The sequence below is a fragment of the Phyllobates terribilis genome, unplaced genomic scaffold (assembly GCF_046119375.1).
Source record: "Phyllobates terribilis strain yellow unplaced genomic scaffold, ASM4611937v1 Scaffold_5485__1_contigs__length_51390, whole genome shotgun sequence".
NCBI lineage: Eukaryota > Metazoa > Chordata > Amphibia > Anura > Dendrobatidae > Phyllobates > Phyllobates terribilis.
In genome coordinates this window covers 13,579-19,734 of record NW_027368232.1, presented here as the reverse complement: position 1 = coordinate 19,734, position 6,156 = coordinate 13,579, and positions in this window count along the sequence as shown.

Below are 6,156 nucleotides of genomic sequence, written 5' to 3'. Positions count from 1 at the left end.
ATTTTTTAAATGATTATAATATTTATTTCTCATTTTACATGATTATAATATTTATTTGTCATTATTCATGATTATTATATTGTATTGTTATGCATTATATGTTTATCCCCATTTGGATATAAATAAATAAATTCGTTATTGCATAAATTATTAGTTGTAGGTTTATTATCGTTTTTTAATTTTAATAGTAATTTAGAAAAAGTAGTAACTAATTTGATTAATATGAATCAGGGTAATGATGTTGAGGAGTGTTTGAGGTGTGACTACACCGAGCACTTTACCACTAATATGATTTGGCCGACTGTAGAGGAGTTGAGAGAATGGGTGAGGGGGTCGGTTACGGACTTTTTATAGTCATAACCACCAAAGCTTCGAAGGCGGGAAAATATATCGAACTTCATTGCGAGTGATCAGGATTTTACATATCTGGCAAGAAGAAGGTTGAAGGAGAGGGGTCTCAACCAGAGAGGGGACCAAAGAGAGGTAAAAAGATAGGATGTCTCTCTATGTTGCATGGTAAATATGTGCTAGGAGATTTTAAAACCAATCCCGGATGGAGATTGAGAGTTGTTGTAGCACGACACAACCATGACATCGATTAGTCTTTGGATGGTCATACATTTGCTACGAGGCTTTCAGAAGAGCAACGTAGGAGAATATCAATACTTTCGGCTAGCGGTGTGAAGCCGAAAAGTATTGTGATTTCCTTGTTGAAGGAATATCCTGGTACACGTGTTACGAAAGACCAGGTTTATAGCTTCAAGTCAATGGAGAGGATTAAGTCCATGGGTAATTTAAATATTAGCCAATTTTCATTGAATTTTTTGAAGGAGAGGGGCTATTTCACCGACATATTCAGTGAGTACCCTCAAACCCCTCCAATGTGTGGGGTCCCTCCAAATAACAACAGCTATGTGAGTATCATAGCTAAGCAGTAATGACGGGTCAGTAGGTCGGCCAATGTCTACATGACGTACATTGGCACCAGAGGGAGGATCTAACTCAGTGGGAGGAGCTGAATCGGGGGGGAGGTGCAAAAGCGGCGGGAGGTGCAGAAGCGGCGGATGCGGCGGGAGGAGCCGAATCGGGGGGAGTGGCAGAAACAACGGGACAAGCCGAATCAGAGGGAGGAGCTGAATCGGCGGGAGGAGCTGAAACAACGGGAGGAGAAGAAACGACAGGAGGAGCAGAATCGGGGGGAGCGTCATCGACCGAAGCAACATCGGCGGGAGAATGAGTATCGACTTGAGAAGAAGCAGCAATGTGAGGAGCATAAGCTGGAACCCCATCGACGGCAGCCACATGGGCGTGTGGAGGATCACCGTGAGGGGGACTAGCGCAAATAAACAACACATTAGGGAGCACATCGATAGGCTCCTCCTCATAAAACATCGGCTCGTACTGGTCGGGTGCTCGAGGTGAGCGTGGAGATCGAGGTGATCCTGGGTGACGACTCGGAGACGGTGGAGTCTCATACGAGGGAGGATTCCTCCCTCGTATGAGATGTAGGGATAGAAGAAGATGCACCATCTCCGCGTCTTCTCTTCCTCCCAGACGCTAAGACTTTGCGCTCGTTCACACTTCGGGTTTTCCCAACCCTGTCCTTGTTTCGATGCATAGCCTCCTAATTTTAATTTATTTTAACGATTATAACAGTAATTTATATATACTTCCCAATTAATAGTAATAACCATTACGCATTTTTTTTGGCGAGACTCATTTACATCTAAGCAAAAGGAATGCATTACTAATTTTTTTTCAACAAATAGGACAATATTAGATTACCCAATTCATGTATGCATGCAAATAGGTATAATTTCAACATTTCGCAATGCATGTTAAATTAATATTATAATTTCAATTTTAATATTTCATTTTACAATTCATGCATGCATTTAAATATAATATTAAACAGAAAGTATACATGCATGTAAATATAATTTAAACTGATTACAAGTTAAATATTTTTTTGTGAATAAGGGGGTAGGTGTGCAGTTGGTTGCTAGATTCCCAACCAACTTTATGTAATTTCTTAGTATACCAAATTAATAATTTAATTGAATTCAAATAATATTTTTTAAATTTAAATTGTTTTAAAATCCATTTCATGCAATCGTTACAAACAATATTCCTTTAAATTTCAAAAATTTAAAATTACCAACTCTTGGTCCACTCTACGTCGAAACTGCCGCCTTGTCATCGGGGACCCGGTGGGGATTCCGGCAATGGGCTGGGACACCTTCGCATGCGTCTCTCTTTGGGATTCAGCTGTAGGGGCCTTGCCGGTCAGTTCTTCAACAGTAATGAACTCTTCGGAAACGTATTGGGATGACGTCTTCTTGGGAGATTTCGAAACCATATTATCGGACCTGAATTTATCAAAAAAACAGATATTCAGTTCTTCAGAAATTCAGCAAGTAGGGTTTCAATACTGCGCATCAAAATTGTTCGAACCAAGCCCAAAATAATACCAGCATAACAACTTAGCAAAAATTCTAAATCACTGTACTGAAAGCAACTTGCTGAATTATCAAATTTCAGCAATAAAAAACCAGAATATACACCTTATCAATTTCACAACAAATCTCAATGTCGAAGCAAGCCAAAAAAATGCAATTAAACACTGTCGAATGATCAAATTGCACAACAATTTCACATGCACAGCAAAAATTGATTAAACACTGTCAAAGCAAGCCAAAAATTTCACATGCACATCAAAATTGAAATTAAACACTGTCGGAGCAAAGTTTGAAATTTGGATCACTTCAGCGCAGAAAAAAAGCACAATAACATTTCTGAAACAAGCAAAAAAACATTGTCGAAGGGGAAATAATACGCATTTGAAATTAAACAAAACCGAAATTGAGGTACGCCGTATTGAAACCAAAATTCATACCAAATTTGGCATCTACAGAAAAATTAGAACAAATTGGAGGTATCGAATAGTGTTTAATTTGAAGAAACCGAATAAATCATCCCAAAACTGTTCAGAAAAATTAGAAGAAAGTGGAGCTATGGGTACAAACGAATTCATACAAAAATTGAAGAAACATTGAAGAAACCGAATAAATCATACCAAAATTCTTTGAACCAAGCACAAAAAAAGAACACACCTGAGAGTAGAAGCTCAAAACAAAGGGGATCAAAACTGTTCACGGTGACCTAAAAACCCAGAAATGGAAGAATCTCAAAACGAAGGGGAAAATGAAGGAAGCTCAAAATTGGAGGTAAAAAATGGAAGAAGCTCAAAAGCGATGGGTGTACAAACGAAGGTGAAAACGAAGAAGCTCAAAAACTGTATACAAACGAAGGGGAAAAATGGGCTATTCATAAAGGAGAGGAGAAGAGTAAAGGAGAAATATACCTAGCTGGATGAACGCCAAAAATGGAAGATCGCCAGAGACAACTTCGAACAGGCAGCCGTGATCGCCGGAGATAGCTTCGAAGAGGCAGGCGTGAACTTAGGTTGAAGGAGAGAGAAGAGTAAAGATGAAATTGGGTGGGTGAAAATGAGTTTTCTTTGACCGAGTCTACAGTAAAAAACCGGAGTTGGGAGTGTTTGAGTATTTTTCACCACCCGATTCTCGTTATTCTTGATAGAAGGTAAAAATGCCCTCTACATAACAAATACGGTAAAATACCATGCGCCTCATAAAAAAATTACCATGCCCTATTGGCCTCCTTATTTTTACGCGTAGGCTATCTGTCGCATAGTGGTTTTGCTAACCCTCGCACACGAAAACGTCACGACGGGACCTGCAATAGGCGTGACGATGGAAGGAAAAAAGGGCGTGATGGCAGAGGCAAAAATGGGCGTGACGCTGCACAAAGCCGAAGGCGTCGCGTCGTAAATTTTTAACCGATGCCGTGACGACGTTGGCAAGATACAACGTGACGGCATAGTTTATAATAGGCGTGACGGTATGGTCTTTTATTGATAGGAGGTGTTTTTGATGTTCGTAAGTATTTTTATTAGTTGTAAATGGTTATTTAAGCCTTTTTATGCTATTTTTGACAAGAAAATCACATTAAATGATAGTGTTAGGCTGGGTGGGTCTGTAAGGGTGTTCGGAAGGATGAAAACGTACTTGTATTGAATGAAAGGGATGTATTAGGTGGTTTTAACAATGTTGTGTGATATGTAATGACCTATATTGAGATCTTGTGACATTAAGTGACACTTGAATTCATCCCCGTACTAATTTCTACTTTGTAACATCTAGTGTCCTCATGTTTCCAATGCATAAATTCAATGTCAACAGCCCATGAACACACTGCATAGTGAACATGAAAATCACCCCTTAAATGGGCCATGTACGTGAAGTTTGTGTTATAGCCTAATGTGTTGGTCGTCACGTCCGGGGTGACGCAGGACGTCGCGCTATAACACACCCATGCCGTCACGCCAGGGAATGTTTCCATCGTCACGCGCCGCAAGCTAGACTGAAAAGCCAGAAGTAGGCTATCGTATCAAGCCCATGCCTCTGTAGTTATGTCTCCAACTCAAGGGTGCAGCGACATGACCGGCACCTGCAACATTTGAACAATTTTCATCCACAAAAATAGCTTCATGTTCTTCTATTTAAACCCCTACACATCACCATCTTCATTCACCAAATCACTCACAGCATTTCTCTCCATTCTAACAAAATGAAGAAGTTTTTCTTATCAAAGTTTAAGAAAATGAGTATTGAGAGAGTAAAACATCAAGAGGGTGACGAACATAGTCATTATGAGCATGATGAACGGATGGATCGAGGGGGGGATCCAAACACATCATACTTACCCGGAGATTACAACAATGAGGTTAGTTAACATATATGTTTACTCTTGTAGAGTTTAGTTAGCATATATGTTTACTCTTGTAGAGGTGCAGTAGTGTTGAGCATGATGAATGTATGTTGCATTATGTCGTAGTAGTATGATTTATTTATTCATTTTGGTTCCATAAGTTTACGATTTATTTCGTCATTAGGCCCTACATTTAGTTAGCATATGATCTATTTCATCATTAAGCACTACAGTTAGTTAGCATATATGTCTACCTATTACGTTGTGTTGCACCTTGTTATGTTATGTTGCATTTAGTTCTATATGTTGCAGCTTGTTATGTTATGTTGATCAAGGTGATTCACATTTAGTTATACGAGCTCACTTTTGGTACATCTATTATTGTAACGTATAGATTGCACGAGACACATACGCCAATAGCTCATCATTCTACCACGGAGAGCAAATTCCTTCTCATGGCTATGTTCCTGATTCATATGAAAGCCTGGATCGAATACAGGTCCCAACCATGTACTATGACGGCCTACAACCTCAAGTGCCATATCAAGTGCCCTACTCGGGCTACACAAACGTGTCACAAAGACGGGATGAGTCCTTACTCGATTGTCCAATTCCGAAATTCAGTCTTGGCTTGACGGACGATGAAGATAGCCCCCAAAGGATGAGTTGTCCGACAAGGTTCGCAAGCCAGAGTAGCATGGAACAAGGTCCTGAATTTTGGGGATGGCACCCCTATACACCCTACCCAAGTTCGAGAATGTGGCCACACCTGAACCAATAACTTCAAAGGACTAAAGTGAGTACTTTGTTACAGATCAGGTCTTCAACAAAAGAGATGAAATAATTGAATGGGCTAAGGGGGAGGCGAAGAAGCTCAACTTCGTGCTCGTCAACTACAGGGTTGATAGCGGGACTAATGGTAGAAGGCCTGTGACGTGGTTAGCGTGCCAGAGGAGAGGTAAGAGCACGCCAACCAAATCCCCCAGCGAGAAGATAAGGACTAGAGTGAGACAGTGCAACTGTCCGTTCCTCTTGCAGGTATTTGAGGAACCGCTGGAACATTGTTGTGCGCAAGGGAACGCACAATCATGTCATAAGCGACAACCTGCACGGAAACGCGTACGTTGGTCGTCCCACAAAGGAAGAGTTGAAGGTGATTAGAGAGATGGCTGAAGTACATGTACAATCGAGGCACGTACTGGGGATGTTGTCCAGCCAGACAATGTGACGAGCATCAAGCAAATTTATAACATAATTTAGAAGTTCAGGAGGGGAGGAATGGAAGGACGTATCGTCGTGCAAGAGTTCTTCAAAAAGTGTAAAGAGAACGAGTATTATGTTGAGTACACTTCTGACCCGGAAACA